The 19,822-nt window shown below is 40.4% G+C and overlaps 1 protein-coding gene and 1 pseudogene across 1 annotated transcript in view; both read right to left on the bottom strand.

Moving 5' to 3' along the window:
* The window catches only part of COLGALT2 (collagen beta(1-O)galactosyltransferase 2), a 176,136-nt gene that overhangs the window by 69,503 nt on the left and 86,811 nt on the right, over positions 1-19,822 (bottom strand). The window lies entirely within an intron of this gene.
* On the bottom strand, positions 11,940-16,259 carry LOC102821622 (annotated as a pseudogene).

The raw sequence follows: 19,822 nt of genomic DNA, 5'->3' as shown, positions 1-19,822 counted from the left end.
TTGAACCACCAACCTTGTGGTTAGCAGTGCAGTGCTTATCCTACAGTGCCACACCAGAACTCCAGTTATGAAATCTATAGACATAGCAAAAATATTAGTAATTATCAGGTGTGCTTGAGAAGGAGGGAAGGATAAGTAGGTGAAGAACAGGGTGTTTTAAAGGCAGTCAAATATTTGATAAGATATGGTCATGGCAAACATAGCATTTTGCTTTTTTCAAAACTTTCTTGCTGTACTACACAAATTCTAAACCATAATAAAAACCAGTTCTATTCTGCATAAATTGGGTCACCATGAGTTTAATCAACTCTACTGGCAACTAACAACAGCAACAACAATGTAAAATATGGACTTTGGTTCATGCTAATATGCTAATGTTGGTTCATGCATTGTAACAGATGTAGCACAGAAAGGCAAGATGTTAATAATAGGAGAAGCAGTGTGTAGGCAGGAAAGGGCACATGTGGAAAATCTCTACTTTCTGCACAATTTTTCTGTAAACCTAAAACTAGTTTGAAAATAAAGTCCATAAAAACTATAAAAAATTAGAATTGGAATTTGCATAGCAATATATGAAGCAAGACAATAATAAAGTAACATTTTTAAGCAACCCAAGGAAAGAAAATGGTCACTGATTTTATAACCAGTTCCTCAAGTATTTCAGATATAAGTATACAAGACTAAAGAATATCATATTCCTTAGACTTCTATTAGCACCACATGCTACTAAGACATGACTTAGGAAATGTCAATAAAAGAATTGCTCACAGCATTTAATAAAACTCATTGTAGAACTCAGACTAAAATAAAAGTGGGAAAAGGACATATATACATCACATAGTCTAACATAGTAAAAATAATGTAAAACTTAAAAAATTAGAAGGAGAAAGTTAATCATTGAAGAAAATTAGTTGATTATCACAATGATAATAGATAAGAGCAAAAGATATCATTTAAGCTAACAAACATAATAATGTAAGTTTAAGGGATGAAAAATAAAGGTAGAAAATAGTGATATTAGAAATAAGAAAGCAGTAGAACGTAAATAAATAAAAATGCTTATTCTTTGAAGAATATCAATAAATTACTAGTTATAACACCAGTTAATCGAATGAAAAATGGGAAGTCTGTACAAACAAAAAATAAGAAATGACAAGGGGGGAGAAATACTGATTGATATAAAGAATTCTAAAAAATAAGCAACCACTCTGCACAACACAATGAAAAATAAATTTGAGAACTAGATATAATGTGGTGTCTTAGGCAGAGATACATTAGCAAAATTGGATCCAGTAGAGATATAAAGTTTTAGCAGTATGGTTTCCATAGGCAAAATAGAGAAAGTTACCAAAGAATTATCCCACCAGAAGAAAATTGAGAAAACACTAGGCCCAGATGGTTTCACAAAGAAATTTTACAAAATCTTTAATAGACCAGATATTTCCAAAGCTATATAGCTTGTTCACCCATGTATAAACAGAAGGAAAATTGTAAATTCTTTAATAATGCAAACATTGTTGTTGTTAAGTGCTTTCAAGTCGGTTCTGACGCATAGCAAACTTGTATGGAGTTCCCAAGGAGTGGCTGGTGAGCTTGAACCACCAACCTTGAAGTTCAAAACCAATTTTACAGTCCAGCACATTAACCCATAGCTCCACACCAGGATTCCAAAGAAAATGCAAATATTTTGATAGTTAAACCTGCTGAAGATAACACACACACAAGCACACACACACACACAAATACAGATCAATCTCTTTTGATGATTATGTTGCAGAAATCTCAAATAACATATTAGCAAATCAAATGCAACATCATCCTCTCAAGAAAATATAGCATGTGGTAAGACCAAGGAATGAATGGAACACAACAGAAATTTAGTATACGATAAAGGTGGCAACTTAAATTTCTGTGGGGAAAAAAGGAACTTTTTAAAAAAAGGTGTTGAGGCAACTGGATTACTAGTTGGATAAAAAGATTTAAAAAGTACCCATACCTCACACCATACATCAGAATAAAGTCCAAATAAATAAGAGTTCTAAAATTTAAAAAATATACAAGCACTAACAGAAAATACGAGTAAATTATATTATAACTTCCATATGGTGACTAATTATGACCAGAGTTTCTAATTATGACTCAAAATTCAGAATAATAAAGGAAAAAATTCACAAATCTGACTTCATAAAATTTAAAAAGCCAACACAGATGCAGGTGAGTACCTCAAGGCAAAGACAAAGCAACATGGAGGAAGGTCCCAGGCTTTATCCAGCTTTTGCTTTTGTGGAAAAGTGCAGCATGTCATCAACAGTCACATTAGTTGTGACACATGGGCACAGTTATAAATGTATTTGAGATAGGTATATGAGATGAAACAATTGTCTCATGATATGACGCATAGAAAGAGCAATTCCTGAAACTGGGGATCAGGTCTAGTGCACACTATTCTTTACTCAAGATACATTGCTGCTCTTAGTTGTCATGTACTCAGTTCTAACTCAGAGTGGCCCTATGTACAACAGAACAAAACACTGCCTGCTCTTGTGTCATCCTCAAACATGATGTTCTTCTCCAGGGATTGGTCCCACTTTATAACACGTCCAAAGTATGTTAAGATGAAGTTTTACCATCCTCGCTTTTTAAAGAGCATTCTGGCTATACTTTTTCCAAAGCAGATTCATTTGTTTTTCCGGCAGTCCATGGTACTTTCAATATTCTCTGTCAACACCATAATTCAAATGCATCACTTCTTCTTAGGTCTTCCTTCTTCCTTGTCCAGCTTTCACATGCATATGAAGCAATAGAAAATACCAAGGTTTGGGTCATGAGCATCTTCATTCTCAAGAGTTTCTTTTGCAGCAGATTTGCCCAATCAATAATACATTGCTTGCTTTCTTGACTGCTGCTTCCATGAGTGTCAAGTGTGGATTCAAGTAAAACGCAATCTTTGACAACTTCAATCTTTTCTCCATTTATTATTATGTTGTTTATTGGTCCAAAATATAAGAGCAAATTAAAGCAAATAAACAAAAAAGAGAACTGGCCTACAATCTTAGCCAAATGTTATAAGAAGTCAGCATTATCTCTAAATTATGGATAAGTAGTATAGAAGAATTTATGAGGTTCCTACTGTTTTCTTTGGTAGTTGCTTCCTCATGACACAGAACGTAAGTTGGCAGTACTCCTCGCCTGAGTTCTATTAAGATCAATAGGGTCTAAGAAGGTTTCAGAAATCTTCCCCCAAAATAAGAGACAACTATTGCATTGTTTGGGAGTCCCAGTGTGGCACTGAAGGATAATGCGCTGGACTGCAAGGTTGGTTTCAACCACAAGGTCGGTGGTTCAAACTCACCAGCCACTCCCTGGAAATCCCTCGCAGGGTCGCTATGAGTCAGAACAAACTCAAAGGCACTAACAACAACATGTGCATAGTCCTGGTGTGGTGCTGTGGGAAAAGCATTCAACCACAAGGTTGGTTTGAACTGCAAGGTTGGTGGTTCAAACTCACCAGTCCTTCCTCGGAAACAGTCATTAAGAGTCGGAATCGAATTGATGGCACTTAACAACAACAACAACAACAACAACAACATTGCATAGTAGGACACTCAGGTCAGCAATAGTTCTGAAGGTTCACAATGCCAGCTTTCCCTGAAGTTCGGAGCCTGGAGCTTAATTGACTGAACTGCAAGCATGTGTGTATTACATGACAAGACAGTGAAGGACGAACAATGTTGATGCATTCCTAAGCATTATAAAGAGTTTGTTAGTGAATGAAATTTTTTTTTCCTGATGTACAGGTTAAATAAGTCAAGGCCTGAAAAACATCCTTAGAAAATAAGCTATTTTGTGTATGAAGATGTTGTTGTTAAGTGCCTTTGAGTTGGATCCAACTCATAGCAATCCTGTATAGGGTTTCCAAGGAGTGGCTAGTGACCTTGAACAGCCAACCAAGCTTGTGATTCAAACATGTGACTAATTAAAAATAAAACGCGGCCCCTCCCCACCATTACTGAGTTTTAAAAATGCTGTATAGTTACTGCCCCAATTGCTACCATTCATTGTCTTTGTTTTTTAAGCTTCTGAGGAAATTAACACCTTCCAACTATGGTCTGGAGGTCCATCTGTATTGGTGTTTGATGTGCAGAGCTAATCTCTATCCCAGAGGAAGCGTAGTTGTGCTGACCAGCTGGTTGTCCTGAAACGCTCCAACTCTGTATTCTCCCTTTAAAAATAACCATCCCCAGGTGAATGGAAAACAAACAGAAATGCAGGCAGACACTTTTAACTGCTACTCTTTAGTTCCTTTGACAAAAATGTATTTCTGCTTGAATACATAATAATGAAAGCACGCTGGCTCTGGTCCACCAGAGACTTGGTGAAAAAAGATGCCAAAGGTCCAGATGTATGCTCCCTGGAGGAAATTCGCAGCTGTGATCCTGCTTCTGTAGAAAAATGATCAGAGGCCTGTAGAACAATGCAACAGGTGGTGTTTGTCCTGTGGCCAGACTCCACAAGCAACTGAACACAAAGCCCTTGGTGGCTAAGGTTGATTTTTCAATCTGGCAAAGAAATTTAGGACACAGAATGTGTAGAACCCAGAGTTTTAAGCTGAAGACTTAGTTTTACCCTCCGTCGAGGGTTATCTACACTCAGCTAACATACAAAGAAGAGTCCTCAAAAGACCCTGTCTTGAGAAGCACAAGCCTTCTGACCTCTCTCCGAGTCTGAAAGCAGCTGAGGCTTCACTTTGTCTCTCCCGACTTTTCCGTCCTTATTCTAATCAGACCAGAAATACCAGAAGCGGATAGCTTTAACAAACAGAAATGTATTCTCCTGCAGTTTGAGTGGCTAAAAGTTTGTATTCATGACTCCAGCTCTAGGGAAAGACTTTCTCTGTCTTTTGGCTCACAGTTCAGGAGGAAGGTCCTTTCTCCTTTCAGCATCTGTGATTCTTAGGAGATCTCCATGTGTCTTGGCATAAACTTTCCTCTGGGCTTAGGAATTTCTCAGTTCACGGGCCCCAGGTCCAAATGATGCACTCTCATCCAAGATCTTCTTTCTTGGTGGTAGTAGATCCCTGTGATCTCCACTTGCTTCTCTCTCCTTTCATCTCATGTAAGATAAAAGGTGTTGCAGGCCACAACTCCCCTTATATCTCGGGTCAGGGCTGTGGTAAGATTAAGAGTGTTATATCCCAGCCTTGATCCTCTTACAACAATTGGATCACATCAGATCATATCATGGGAGATCATTGTATAACTGCCATGTTACATCATGACATTACTGCTAAACCAGAGAAACATGGTCCAGTGAAGCTGGCACATGTTTCCATGCCAGTGCTCAAACTTGGTTCCCTCCCTATCCGTTGGTTCTTTTTTTTTTTTCAATGTTTTATTGTGAATTATGTGATAGTTTACATGGGTTACAATGCCCTCCACGCATCATCAACCAACCAAAGGGTATACACTACAAGCCTGCCCCCTGGTCGTCAACACACAGCCCCTCTCCCTCTCTATGTCTAAAGTCCCCAACTACTCCATCTCTCCACGTCATCATCTCTGCCTCCATCTCAGGCGTCACTGCTTCTCTGGGTAGGGTCCCGCTCTCTGCTCTCCCTTGATGGTCCCAGGGACCTCCGCTCCTAGACTGACAAGTTAATCACTCCCCTCCTTGCTACAAAACATCTACCTTTACATTTCCAACCCTCACAAGCGGTCCTGATAACAATTATTCACTATTGTATCACAAGAGACCCATCCACATTTCATTTCATCAGTCCCGCCTAGAGAGATTGGATATTACTCAGTGGAGATTCTACCTTCCTTCACACCCTCTGAATCTAGGTTCCCTCTTGAAAGCTTGTAAGCCAGTCACTTCTTGCCTTTGTTAAACCCCCTCTCCCCCCCCCCCCATTTTGGGTAGCCAATGTCCAAGCTGCCCATCCCTGTCTACTCTGTGTATGGTGGGGGTGGGAATGATCCTTGCTGTAAGGATTTGTTCCCTTTTCTGAGCGACTGCATCCATAGGTTTAGGTAAAGTTAATCAAATTGTATCAGATTACTCTTTTTTCCCTCTTCTTTCTTCTTATGGTTGAGCTCTGATCATCCAGTCATTGAAGCCATGTCAAGTGAGTTTTATCTGCAAGTGTAGGTGTTCTTGTGCATATGCCCTCTCTTCTTATCAGCTGGATGCTTCACTCTCCACTCTAGTCCTCTGTGGCTATGTCACTGACTCTGGGCCCAAGAGTTCCCAGGTCTTGCCACACTGCTGGCCAACCACATCTCTACCCAGGTTCACAGGAGTCTACTGAACATTGTAGAGCTTAGCTTGCAGCTTCATTGCTGTTTTTCCCTCGCTTCCCCTTATCGGTGATGAGCGTGGTCACCAATCAGAGCATGTATTCTTATTGAGTCTTAGTCTTGGAAGGGGGTTTACACTGAGGGGACCTGACCACTTGTCTTGATGTCTCCTGGGCAAGCAACTTGCTTGTTCTTGTAGTAACAGTCGGTCTTCCTATATTGTTTTGTATTTTTCCTGTAGGTCTTTCTTTCAAGAAGTATCTTCTGTTCTTCTAGCCGCTCCAGGATGGTCTGCTTGTCCTTTCAAGTGGAAATTTCCCATCTCTGATGATCTGGATGTGGTTCAGGCTTCCACCTATAGTCTTATGGAATGCAGAGGCTCCACAGGAAGCCTCCTTCACTGGGCACATTGTAGCCTATCCATTGGTTCTTGCTCACTGTTTTTGCAGTGAGTCCCTCGGAAACCCTGTACAGGGTCGCTATGGGTCGGACCCGACTCGATGGCACTTAACAACAACAACAACAACCTAAAATGGAAGAGCTAATACAATGTCTACTGTGTATCAGGTGCAGTATCTACCATGGCCTCTAAGGCAAGTGTAGGACAATTTTCATCACAGGCTTTCGCTCCAATTCTGTTTCTAGTTTCTGTTTCCTCTTGTTTCGTTCCCTTCTCTAGCTGTTTAAGTTTGTTAAGACCAAGACTCTCAGAATCAAAATCAAATCCACAAATGCAAACACATTCTGAAACAACAATCAATAGTATGTGTGGGGACCTCCTTAGCTAATTGAGTAACTGAGTTCCTGGGTCAACAGGTGCATAGTCACTGAGGCATGGAAAAGTGAAAGCACACAAGCAGACCAGGAAACACACACATCTACAGGACAGTACAGCTCTGTAGCAATGGCTAAGAAAAGAACAAGGGGAGATTTCTCTGGCAATGTCTAAGGACACTGACATTTCTCCTCATTTCAGGTCAGTTTTTATTTCTCAGTCTTGGCTCTAAAACTAAAACCAAGTTGACTCATTTATTTTTACCACAGTCTACTGAGGTTAAGGATAAGTTCACATTGCCAAGTGTGGGTGGGGCCAGTGGAGCCAGGGTACCAAGGCACACTGGATGTCTCAGCAGGTGGAATACTGAGAGTGAGGACATGATGCCATTGATCATTTCCATCTGCACTGACCCTCAGGGAATGTTCTCAGCTTCCATACAACCACCAACACTAGAGGACAATGTTGCTGTAGCTGCTGTCCAGTCAGCCCCCAACTCATGGTATAACCCCATAGGTACCAGAGCAGAACTGCGCTCTGCAGGGTTTTCAGAGGCTTATTTTTAAATAAATTGTCAGGTCTTTCTTCTGAAGAGACTCTGGATGGACTAGAACCTCCAACTTTTTGGTTAGCAGCTGAGAGTGTTAGCCTTTTCACAATTCAGGCACTCCACACAACAGTGGGGACTGCAATCAGTGGGGCAGGAAGAAAGCACCGCTGTGCAACTGCCTCAGAACCAGCAAAATACGTCTCCAGGGGCTCAAGGGAGTGATGGAATGAACAACAACACTAGTCACTGCCTGGACGATGTGCACCATGACTAGCACACTGGCAACAATGAATTTTCCAATTTGAGGCTTCAAAAAACTGAACTCCCTTCTTAACTGACTCTTGTTTTCATCCAGCAAGGAAGTCTCACTGGTGTGGAAAAGGAAGTCTCCACCTAAAATTAAAGTTCCACTTAGGGAAGCAAGTCATGACATTCATCTTTAAGACAGGTGACATCAACCTCATCACCTCTATCTCTGTTCTCAAGAAAGCCTCGCAGTGGTTCTGGGGAAGATATATGCTTGACCATGTCACAAAATACAGCAATTGAATATTGCTTCTGGCTAGAGTTCCATCTAAAGTTCTAGAACCCATCTGCTGGGTGGAAACTAGATATGGTTATGGATATTAATTGGGGGCTGAGGATTTCTACCAACAAAAGCCTTTTCCTCGATTCTACACCAAGCCAATCAGGAGAAAGATGAGGCTTTCTGCTCCCATAAGGATTTACAGCCTCGCTGTGAGTAGGAACTGACTCATGGCACACAACCACCCCCAACAACATCATACAAAGTCAATTGGATTCCTTGGGTGGAGCAAATGGTTAAGTGCTCAACAAAAAGATAAAAGGTTGGTGGTTCAAATCTACCCAGAGGCACTTTGGAAGCTGCATCTGAAAGGTCACACACAATCTTGAAATCCTGTGGAGAACAGTTATTTCTACTCTGCACACATGGGATTACCAGGAGTTGAAAACAATTCAACAGCAACTAAAAACAGCAACAATCAAGTCAATTCCTAATTAACCAAGAAGAACCAGGAAAATTCACTTCTCATGAAAACGTTCTCACCAAAAAAATGAATGTTTCTAGCCCTCAACATCCCTCCTCAGTATGCCCCATTCAATCTCAGAAGAAATCATAGACATTACACACTTGAGGACTGGTGAGTATGATGCAATAAGAAACCTTTGGACCTGAAAATGCAATGAACCAACTAATGAACCAACAAATCAATTTCATTCTTAAAAGGGCAGGAGAGTAGATAGTAAAATTTATTTTGTGATCATTTAACAGGTAATTTAAAAACCTGATACTTTCTTAGTAAAATCAATATGTAGATACTTTTGATTCTGAACTATGTATTTCTTTTCTTTGTGTTAAAAACCCCTGGTCTTTGATGTAAAGCATTTTCACATAAACCTTAACCATTTTAAGCCCTATGATTAACTAAGACATTATTATCTCCCCATCTTATGGAAAAGAAGTCTTAGAATGAGAGGTAAAGACTTATTCAAGTCATGCAAATGGGCATATTGGAGCTTGAATTTTTCATTCAATCCTTCTGATCGCCATCTTCTTTCTTCCCCCTGCTCTGAGCTCCCCTCATGACTCACCCCAGAGAGCAGTTGCCAGGAATTTGTTGCCTTGTCATGGACATTAATTAACATGACCAACCTGATAATTTTGGAATGAAGGGATGGAAATGTCCCAGCAGGAAATAAAATAAGAAAAATGGAAAAATTCATCAATTCCTTATAAGCTTTGCTTAAGGGGTTTACTTCAGCATCATTTTCCTTGGAGCCAAAACTTTTGGAATTCTATGAAAAATGTCAGTGGCAGCGCCTCAGACAAGATAAATATGTTACTCATTTGTTGGAATACGCTTGTTCCTGCTTTTCTTCTCCTTTGTTCCTTGTTTATTCTTCTTCACTCACTCTTCAGTTCCCTTTTGCTTTATCCAATTTTCTATTATGTTCTTCATTTGGTGGGGGTTTACTGAAGAAGTGGAGTTACTTGCACTAGTTAAAAGTTCCTGCCTGGTTAAGAACTAAAAGCAATGGCTCAAAGAAGAGGACACAATGGATTCAGGGCACTTTCTCCAGGAGCTTTGACCCTTTCTAGCCTCCAATCACCTCTGGCTAGATTGTGTACATCATATCTGTAACTACACTTCAATACTCAGCTCATGGACTCCTGATGTAGCGTTGTAGGATAAGAACTGGTCTGCTAACTGAAAGGTTGGTGATTCAAACCCACAGCTGCTTTGGAAACCCTACACAGGATTCTATGAATCAACCCACTAGACAATACTTAACAACAACAACTCAGCCTATACTTCCAGCATATATAGAACATACAACGATGTAGAAAATGCATAGAAATACATAGTATATGTAGAAAATACAATACATTGCACTTACATATTATAATGAACTGTTTCTATGTTTTTGTCCAATAGAGTCCTAGTGTAGCACTGTGAATTAATGTGCTGGACTGTAAAGTCATTTGAACTGCAAGGCTGGTAGTTCAAGCTCACCAGCTGCTCCTTGGAAACTCTATGCAGGGTCAGAACCGACTCAACGGCATTTAACAACAGCAACAAATGTCTTTGTCCTGATGTGGCACTGTAGCATGAGTACTAGACTGGTAATTGAAATGTCAGTGGTTCAAACCCACCAGATGCTTCTCAGAAACTCTGTACAGGGTCACTATGAGTCAGAACTGACTCAATGGCACATAACAACAACAACAATAACATGTCTTTCTCAAAGGAGTTTCTTGGTGGCACAAATGGCTAAGCACTGGACTATTAAGTGAAAGGCTGGTGGTTCAAGCCCATCCAGAGGTGCCTCAGAAGGAAAGCCTAGTGATATGCTTCTGAAAAATCCGAGTCATGAAAACCCTATGGAGCACACAGTTCTGCTCTGCAACACATGGCATCTCCATGAATTAGAATCAACCAGATGTCAACTGGATTGGGTGACATCTTTCTCCATCACCAGGCTCTCTTCTAACACAGTACCTAACAGAATTGATTGTATACAATAGACACTTATGGGTTTGATGAATGAGCGAGCAATTCTTAGAGGGACTTTTCATAACCCGACCCAAACGCCTACAAAGGCTGAGTGCAAAACATACGTGAGAGCAACTGGCCATGAGTGAGATGAGGACAGTGAAGACCAGGTATACGCAGGCTCCATCTGATTGTTGCCAGGCTGAAATGCGTGCCCAGAAATGCTAGAGTTTCCAACCGTTTCAAGAGAAGCCAGATATCCAGGTTTTAGAGATAAAAGTCTGTTTATAACCCACAAAAGATTTTAGACTTCAATATCATGATAATATTCCAGCATGCAGGCTCTCTCTGAAAACCAGTTCCCAACACAAAGACCACATTATTTCAGCTCTGGCTAGCTAAGACCCATCCATCTACACATGCTCAGGGTGCATAGTTCAGTAATTAAATAGTTCAGTGGTCATTGGGAGGATAGCAACATCACCAAACACAGAAGCGTCTTCAATGGAAAAGAAAATATAAACACCCAGAGCTGGAGCAAGTTTTTAATGATTCTCTCAACCTGTCTAATGTCAAAAGAAATGGAAAAAATATGCCAATACAGTACTGTGAATTGAAAGGTCTACCTTCCACAACCATCATACGTAACTTCTCTCATTACATAGCAACAAGACATGTTGTTGTGAAGTGCTGTCGAGTTGGTACCGACTCATAGTGACCCTGTATAGGGTTTCTGAGGAGCGGCTGGGGAGCTTGAAGTGCCAACCTTGCAGTTCAAAGTAACCTGGAAGTTCAGAGCATTAACCTACAGAGCTACACACAGGATCCCAGCAAGACATACTGCTGTTAAAATAAAAATTTTTTTTATTAACCACCATTTGATTTAGCGTAGTGGTTACGACTCGGGCTGCGAATCACAAGGTCAGCAGTTCGAAACTACCAGCTGTTCCACGGGAGAAAGATGAGGCTTTCTGCTCCTGTAAAGATTTACAGCCTTGGAAATCCTGTACAGGGTCGCTATGAGTCGGAATCGACTCCACAGCACTTAACAACAACAATTTAGATTTATTTGTAAGAAAAAAATCCAAGGGGAAAAAATACCTTTGTTGAAAATTCAAGAAACCCATTTCTTTCTAGTAACACATACATTATAACATTGACAAGTCAAGAAATTATTTCATATAGTTCTCTGATTCCTTTAAAATTTGTTTTAGGAGTTTTTCTTTTAGCTTTAAAGAGGGATCATGGATATCTAGGCATTCTTTGAAGCAAAACCACTTAGAAACCATTCTTTGGTGCTAAGGGAAGAAATCTTAAGAGAACAGTAAAAAGCTTAAAGGTTTTACTTTATGAAATTTGAAGGCACAGGTAATTATATCAATTCAGACTTTATATTAAACGCACATATGATTCATAAGACAAATTAGGACTAGTGATTGGTTATATCTAACACTGTCTCAGAAAGGTAACAATGTCAACTATACTTCCCATCACAGCTGATAGAGAACACTGGTAGTGTTCAGAAGCAGTAAGAATCCAAATGCTTATCAAATCTGTCAACTATGAGTGTCATAATCTGAGTTTCAGCAAATGAAGTCAGTAGAAAAAATTGAATCAACTATTTAGAGGGCAACTCAAGTGGCATTTGATCATGACCAACCTGGTGTGGCGCTGTGGGATAAAGCACTGGATTGCACAGTTAGTTTGAACTACAAGGTCAGCAGTTCAAATTCACCAGCCACTCCTTAGAAAACCTATACAGAGTTGCTATGAGTTGAAACCAACTCGTTTTCTATTCACAGCCTTGAAAAATGCCAAGGACCATTTTTATGCTGTTACTACTGTTTACTAATAAGTAAATTCTACTTCAAGTTTCTGACATATATCTAAAATGGTACATATCAGATAATCTGGCCTTTGGATTACCTGGCCCCTCAAAATACTGAATATCAGTACCTATGGAGATTGATAAAATGGCAAAAGATATGCCAGGAACTAAGGATTATCAGTACCATCTAGGTTTAGCAACATAACAATAAACATAAACAATCAGGATCCCCTTTAGATAAAAAAGAATGGTCAGAATGTAAGGGGACTTTCTTCAAATATAAATTCACATATATAGTACCACTTCCTTCATTATAGTGACTGGTTCTTCTATTACAAAACTCAAAGAATGTTGCTGGCATCAGCATACGCAGACCCTGGGTTGTTCAGTGGCTCTGTGATATGGACAAAAATCCAATTCCGAGGCCCTCCTCAGGATAGTGAGCCATGAACCCTGAGGGTCAAAGGAAGTGACCTCCTGACATCCCGGGTTCATTGGTTTTTGCGAACTCACTGGTTGGCTACCTCTGTATAATTTTCTTTGGTCCTAATATTGTTCATTCTATGCTTCTAACTCCAATAATTGTAGCTTCTGAGAAAATGATTTCTTTTACAATGCCTCTCTTAATGCCTTCACAGTGTTGGCAGTGCGTAGAGTTCTGGGAACAAATCTTTCTGGGGAACAAGTGATAGCCACCTGGGATGGAAGTCAGAACTGTTCCTTATTTGATTATTCAGTTATGTTTTATATCCATGAACAATAATGGGTTTGAAACCCCTTTTTAGAGCCGAGGCAGTAAAAGTTTCCTCAGATAATTCAGAAAGGCCAGGAACAGGTATATTGTGAATATGAGAAAAGGTTTTTAGAGAAAAACTAACCAAGGTTTGTAAATAAAGTGGAATGGTAAATTCTGGGAATGCTGGATTAGAGGATAATAGTGGCAGCCCCATTAAACCGCCTCTGAATAGAATCAGTTTTACCCAGATGCTCTCCTTCCTCCTGAAAGTATATAGAATGTGATAATTAAGAACAATGTAGCATTTTAGATATAGATAAATGAAGCCCGGTGCCTGAGATCTTGCTCACAAACAAAAGTTTGCAAAGTGTACAGAGACAGTTTGGCTCCTTTCAGGAACCTTGCTTTATGTTAAGTATCCTTAAGAAACCGCACGTCGCTGCTCTAGATCATTTAAGCCTAAAAGTTAATAGATAACAGCTTGATTGAACCTTTTTTCTGTAAAAATAAAAATGTTAGATTGTTAAGAAAAACTATGAAAATATTTTAAAAGTTGTTCCTGTGAATCATTATGTCTTGTTTTGAATGATTAATCACATTTCAGTTCTGTATCCTATCTTATTTAAAGAATCACATCCTCCCTTTGTGAGTTACATCCTTCCTTTGTAACAAATCCCCCCCCCCCCCAAAAAGAGAATAAAAGACTGAGGTAGAGTGAGTTCTGTGTGCAATGCTAGGCAATATGTTTGCAGATCTGCCTACCTGCCAGCTTGCATCATATCTGTGTGTCTTTTTTGTATATATTTCGTCTCTCTCTTTCTCTATCCCTTTCGCCACCAGATCTCCCTTCTTTGTGACACCCACACTTCCTTGTCGAGGCTGGACCCTGACATAGGACCTTGACAGAATGTGACACTTTGTATGTATACAAAGTTATTAGTGCAGTATGTGAAAAATGAAAATACATGCAATCAAACAGGATAGAGGCTGCAATACAGTGTACATTATATTCTACACAAAATAAAGACCTAGACTTAGAGTACTAGCAAAAAGTCAAGGTTGGATTAACCAAACTGTTCAGATTAATAGACCAATTCTTTTTTATTTTATCATGCACCTTTGCCTTTTTCTCCCCACTTGTTTGTAGTTTACTGAAAGCTTCTTTTTATATATAATAATCTCAAGAAAATTCTTCACCTGCAAATATAAGGTTGTTGTTGTTGTCAGGTGCCATCGAGTCAGAACCGACTCATAGCGACCCCATGCACAGCAGAACTAAACAATGTCTGATCCTGGGCCAACCTCACTACCGCTGCCACACTTGAGTCCATCAATGATGCCACCTGGCCAATCCATCTCGTTGGGGGGTCTTCCTCTTTTTCTCTGACCCTCCATCTTACCAAGAATGATATCCTTCTCCAATGACTGTTCCCTCCTGACAATATATCCAAAGTATGAGAGATGAAGTTTAGCCATCTTGGCCTCCAAGGAGCACTCTGGCTGCACTTCTTCCAAAACAGATCTATTGGTTATTTCGGCAGTTCATGGCACTTTTAGTATTCTCCTCCAACACCACAACTCAAAGGCATCAATTCTTCTACGATCTTAAGTGCCATCAAGTTGGTTCTGCCTCATAGCAATCCTGTTTAGGGTTTCTGGGGAGTGGCTGGTGAGTCTTGAACCACTGACCTTGCCATTCAAACCAACCTTGCAGTCCGACAGATTTTCCCGCAGTGCCATACCAGGTAGATTTTTTTTTTTTCTTCACAGCTATAATCTATAGCATTGATTTCTCCAGGTCTCAGCAGAGAACAGAAAACAACTGTTGATGCCAAATCCTAAGAAAACTATTCCAGGAGCCTGTTGCCACAGCCATTCCATCAACAGTTGTACCTAGACAGCTGACACAGTGGTCATGACCAGCAAGGACGCCTGTATGATCTTTGTAGTGAGTCCCAGACATTACAATTACAGTCATCGTAACCAGTTTACAGGAGGCATCCACTTTTTAGAAGGCTACAGAAGTGATTCCACACATGATACTGTCATGAGAATACAATGATAACTCTTAGTCTGCACGAAGGTCAAAGAGTTGGCACATGGCATCATCAGAGTCAGTGGAAAGGCACAGCCATTTGGGGGAAAAAATGTCAGCATTAATATCTGGTACACATCCATTGAAATACTTCAGACATATTGTCAGGAAGGACCAGTCACTGGAGAAGGATATCATGTTTGGTAAGGTGGAGAGTCAGAGAAAAAGAGGAAGACCCCCAATGAGATGGACTGGCTAGGTGGTAGCATCGATGGACTCCAGCATGGCACCAATAGTGAGGCTGGCCCAGGATTGGGCAGTGTTTCGTTCTGCTGTGCATAAGGTCACTATGAGTCGGTACCGACTCGATGGCACCTAACAACAACAATAGCCACTGAAAGACTGTCCACACATTCCATCTCGAATACCCCACCATTTGGAAGAAGCATGACAAGCATGAGAAACAAAGGTCCTCATGTCAGGACTTGGAGACATTCACCGCATCTCCAGAATGCCCAGTGAATGCGGTGGTGTTCTGGGTAGTCTCAATGGCCCATAAAGCACAAGTCATTACAATTTGGCTGTCATATAAAAAACCAGCAGCAGGGCAATAACCTGTATGGACTCACTTTCATACTTCCCTCTCTGGTCTTTAAATTGTATACAGAGCAGATATTGTCCAATTCTCCACAGGGTGCATAAATACAGGAAGATCTCAGAGGAACGGCATACATCTTATTTGTTGTATAGCTATCCCAAATAATTAATTTTCCATCTTGAGATGTACTGAGTACTGACTAGTGGCCTTGAATTATATCCCCAATGCATCATATACGTTTTAGCTAGGTGATCCCTCAATGTACATATTGTTGACGTTTGTAATTTGATCCACAGAGTCCATATTTGATGTCATCTGAGCAAGATTTGTATAATATTGCATCATTACATGCTTTCCTGGCATCTTGGATCTGATTTCACAGTTGTTCTACTTCTTGCCTCAAGTGTTCCAGTTCATTCATCCTTGAATTTGTTTATCTCAGGAATTAACAAGGGAAAGCAAATGAAAGGCACTCAGGCTTGCGTCTACTGGGCTGTCCGGATCCACCGGGTTCGCTCACCTGCCTCTAGAACACGGAGCCCTTATGCACAGCACAGTGGATGTGAGCTGAGCCAAGGCGATACGCTGACCACACCCTGTTCAAAAATTTTAATAGTGATTTAATTGAGATATGAGTCACATATTTAACATTTACCCTTTTAAATTATATAATTCAGTGATTTTCAATATATTCATAGAGTTGCACAACCATCACTACTAATCTAATTCCAGAACATAGTCATTATCCTCAAAATAAATTTCATACCAATTACCAGTCACTTCCTGTTCCCCCTTCTCCCAGCCCTAAGAAACCACTAATCTACTTTCCAGCTGTATGGGTTTGCCTATTCTGGACATGATATAATGTATGTCCTCTGATGTCTGGCTTCTTGCAATTAGCATGTTTTCAGGGTTCATCCATGCTGTAGCATGTATCAGCACTTCATTTATCCTTATGGCTGTAAAAGATTCCATTGTTTAGATGTACCCTCTTTTGTTCATATGTTGTTGTTAAGTGTAGAGTCAGTTCCAACACATAGCAGTTGGTGAGTTCGAATCGCTGAACTTGAAATTCAAACCAATCTTGCAGTCTAGTGCTTATTTTACAGTGCCATACCAGGACTCCACAATCAAACCAAATTTACTGCCATCAAGTTGATTCTGACTCACTGTGATTCTACAGGACAGAGAAGAACCACCTTGTAGTGTTTCCAAGGGTGTAATCTTAACAGAAGCAGACTGGGGGGTTCTAACAGATTAGCAGCTTAACCACTGCGCCAACAAGGCTCCTATTACATATAACAGAGCTTCAAAACGTTTGACGATTATTGAAATGAAAAGATAATGGAAGCTTTCCATAAACTCTTTGAAGCTCCTTCGTGTACTCATCAGTCAGTGGACATCTGGGGTATTCTCACTTTTGAGCTATTATGAATACTACTGTTATGGATATTTGTGTGCAAATTTTAGTGTGGACATATGTTTTGGGCTCTCTGCCCAAATTTTAAAGACAATGAAAAAGAAAATATATCTTATTCTGTACTCTTTGTAGAGAAACTACTGTTTCTGATACAAAGTGTGACAGTTTACACATACAGCTCTAATCTTTATAACTATCTTTCAAGATAGGTATTATTATTACCCCTGTTTTACAGATGAGGAATCATACAAAGACTTTCTCCAAAGCTTGTTCTTTTTGCACTTATACTTCGCCTCTTACAGATATTCTTTCATAATTTCTAAAATTAAGAGACGCAGGGTGTTGAAGCAGGACATGAGTAGTTAAAACTTGGCAGGAGCCTAGCAGTGCCTAATGTGAGACTCAGCAAATGCCACTGATGTAAACAGCTGGTCCTCCAGTCTGCCAGGGCAATGCCATGGCAAAGCACAGAACCCATGAAACATGAGGTCATGGTGAACTAATGCCAGTGTAACCACAGCGAAAGTCGCAGCCCAAGGAGCGGGCTTGCTGAATGCAGCATTCGCAGACAGCAGGACGTATCACCATGAACTACTTTCTGTGTGAGGAGGAGAACTGCCTGAATTGGAGTAAGAATGTAAAGGCAAAGTGGTCACTTAGATTGAGGCTCAGGGGAAAGCGGAAGTGTCCATGTTCTTGGAGAAAGGTTGACTTTGATTCATTCCTTTGCAGAGGCAACTGCAGTTAGCAAAGACAGTAAATATTTTGGTCACCCATTGATCCTGAGTTACTTGACTTTATTATTTAACTAATAATAATCCTTAATCAAATAAAAACTATGAAGTCAGGAAACATGGCTCTTCCTTCCTTCAACTAATGAATTTACTTGAACTTTCTGTCCCTGGTTTTTCCATCTATAAAAAAGATGGGATATCAGTACTTGCTATATCTGTTTCAGGAGTCCTGGTGTGGCACTGTGGGTTAATGTGCTAGTCTGAAAAGCCCTTTGAACCGCAAGGTCGGCAGTTCAAGCTCACCAACTGCTCCTAGGGTCGCTATGGGTCGGAACCGACTCGACAGCACTTAACAACAACAACAACATAGTATCATGCAGAATACTTTTGTTGTTGTTATGTGCCGTGGAGTCGGTTCCAACTCATAGTGACCCTGTACAGGGTTTCTGAGGCATGGGAAAACTGAATGTTTTAAAATTGGGAAAGGTGTCCAACAGGGTTGTGTTCTTTCACCATACTTGTTTAATTTGTATGCTGAGCAAATAATACAAGAAGCTGGGTACTATGAAGAAAAACGTGGCATCAGGATTGGTGGAAGACACATTAACAACCTGCGATATGCTGATGATACAACCTTGCTTGCTGAAAGTGAAAAGGACTTGGAACATATACTTATGAAGATCACAGAGCATAGCCTTCGATATGGATTACATCTTAATGTTAAGAAAACAAAAATCCTCACCACTGGACCAATAAACAGCATTCTTATCAATGGAGAAGAGATTGAAGTTGTCAAGGACTTCATTCTTCTTGGATCAACTGTCAACACTCGTGGAAGCAGCGGTCAAGAGATCAGACGACGTATTGCATTGGGCAAATCTGCTGCACAGGAACTTTTTAAAGTACTGAAGAGCAGAGATGTCAGCTTGAGGACTAAGGTGCGCCTGACCCAAGCCATGGTATTTTCAATAACTTCATATGCATGTGAAAGCTGGACAGTGAATAAGGAAGATCGTAGAAGAATTGATGCCTTTGAGTTGTGGTGTTGGAGGAGAATACTGAAAGTGCCATGGACGGCCAAAAGAACCAATAGATCTGTTTTGGAAGAAGTGCAACTAGAGTGCTCCTTAAAGGCCAAGATGGCTAAGCTTCGTCTCTCATACTTTGGACACATTGTCCGGAGAGAACAGTTGCTGGAAAAGGATGTCATGCTGGGTAAGGTGGAGGGTCAGAGAAAAAGAGGAAGACCCCCAATGAGGTGGATCAGTCAGGTGGCATCATTGATGGCGTCAAGTGTGGCAGTGGTAGTGAGGTTGGCCCAGGATTGGACATTGTTTCGTTCTGCTGTGCATGGGGTCGCTATGAGTTGGTTCCGACTCAATGGCACCTGACAACAACAACAAATCTTTATGGGAGCAGAAAACCTCATCTTTCTCCCGCCGAACAGCTGGTAGTTTCGAACTGCTGACTGTGAGATTAGCAGCCAGATTCGTAACCACTAAGCTACCAGAGCTCCTTTTACTGCCCCTGAAATGCTCTGTGCCTCACCTAGTCATCCCTTTCCCTCCACCCTCTTTGAGCTCCTGGCAAACTGTGATCCTTTTACATCTATAGTTGTTCTAAGTACTATCAAATTATTCCAGCTTGCACAGGATTGCTGATGGGTTTGAAACACTGACCTTGTGGTTAGCAGTCCAGTGCTTATCATGAAACAATCAGCAGTCTTTCCCATACTGTTGTAGTTAAGTGCAATCCAATCAGTTCTGACTCATATTGACCCTGTATAGAGTTCCCAGTGAATGGCTGATGTGTTTGACCTTTCAATTGAAA

Source organism: Chrysochloris asiatica, unplaced genomic scaffold (genome assembly GCF_000296735.1).
Source record: "Chrysochloris asiatica unplaced genomic scaffold, ChrAsi1.0 scaffold00203, whole genome shotgun sequence".
NCBI classification, from domain to species: domain Eukaryota; kingdom Metazoa; phylum Chordata; class Mammalia; order Afrosoricida; family Chrysochloridae; genus Chrysochloris; species Chrysochloris asiatica.
This window is presented reverse-complemented; position numbering and strand designations above follow the sequence as displayed.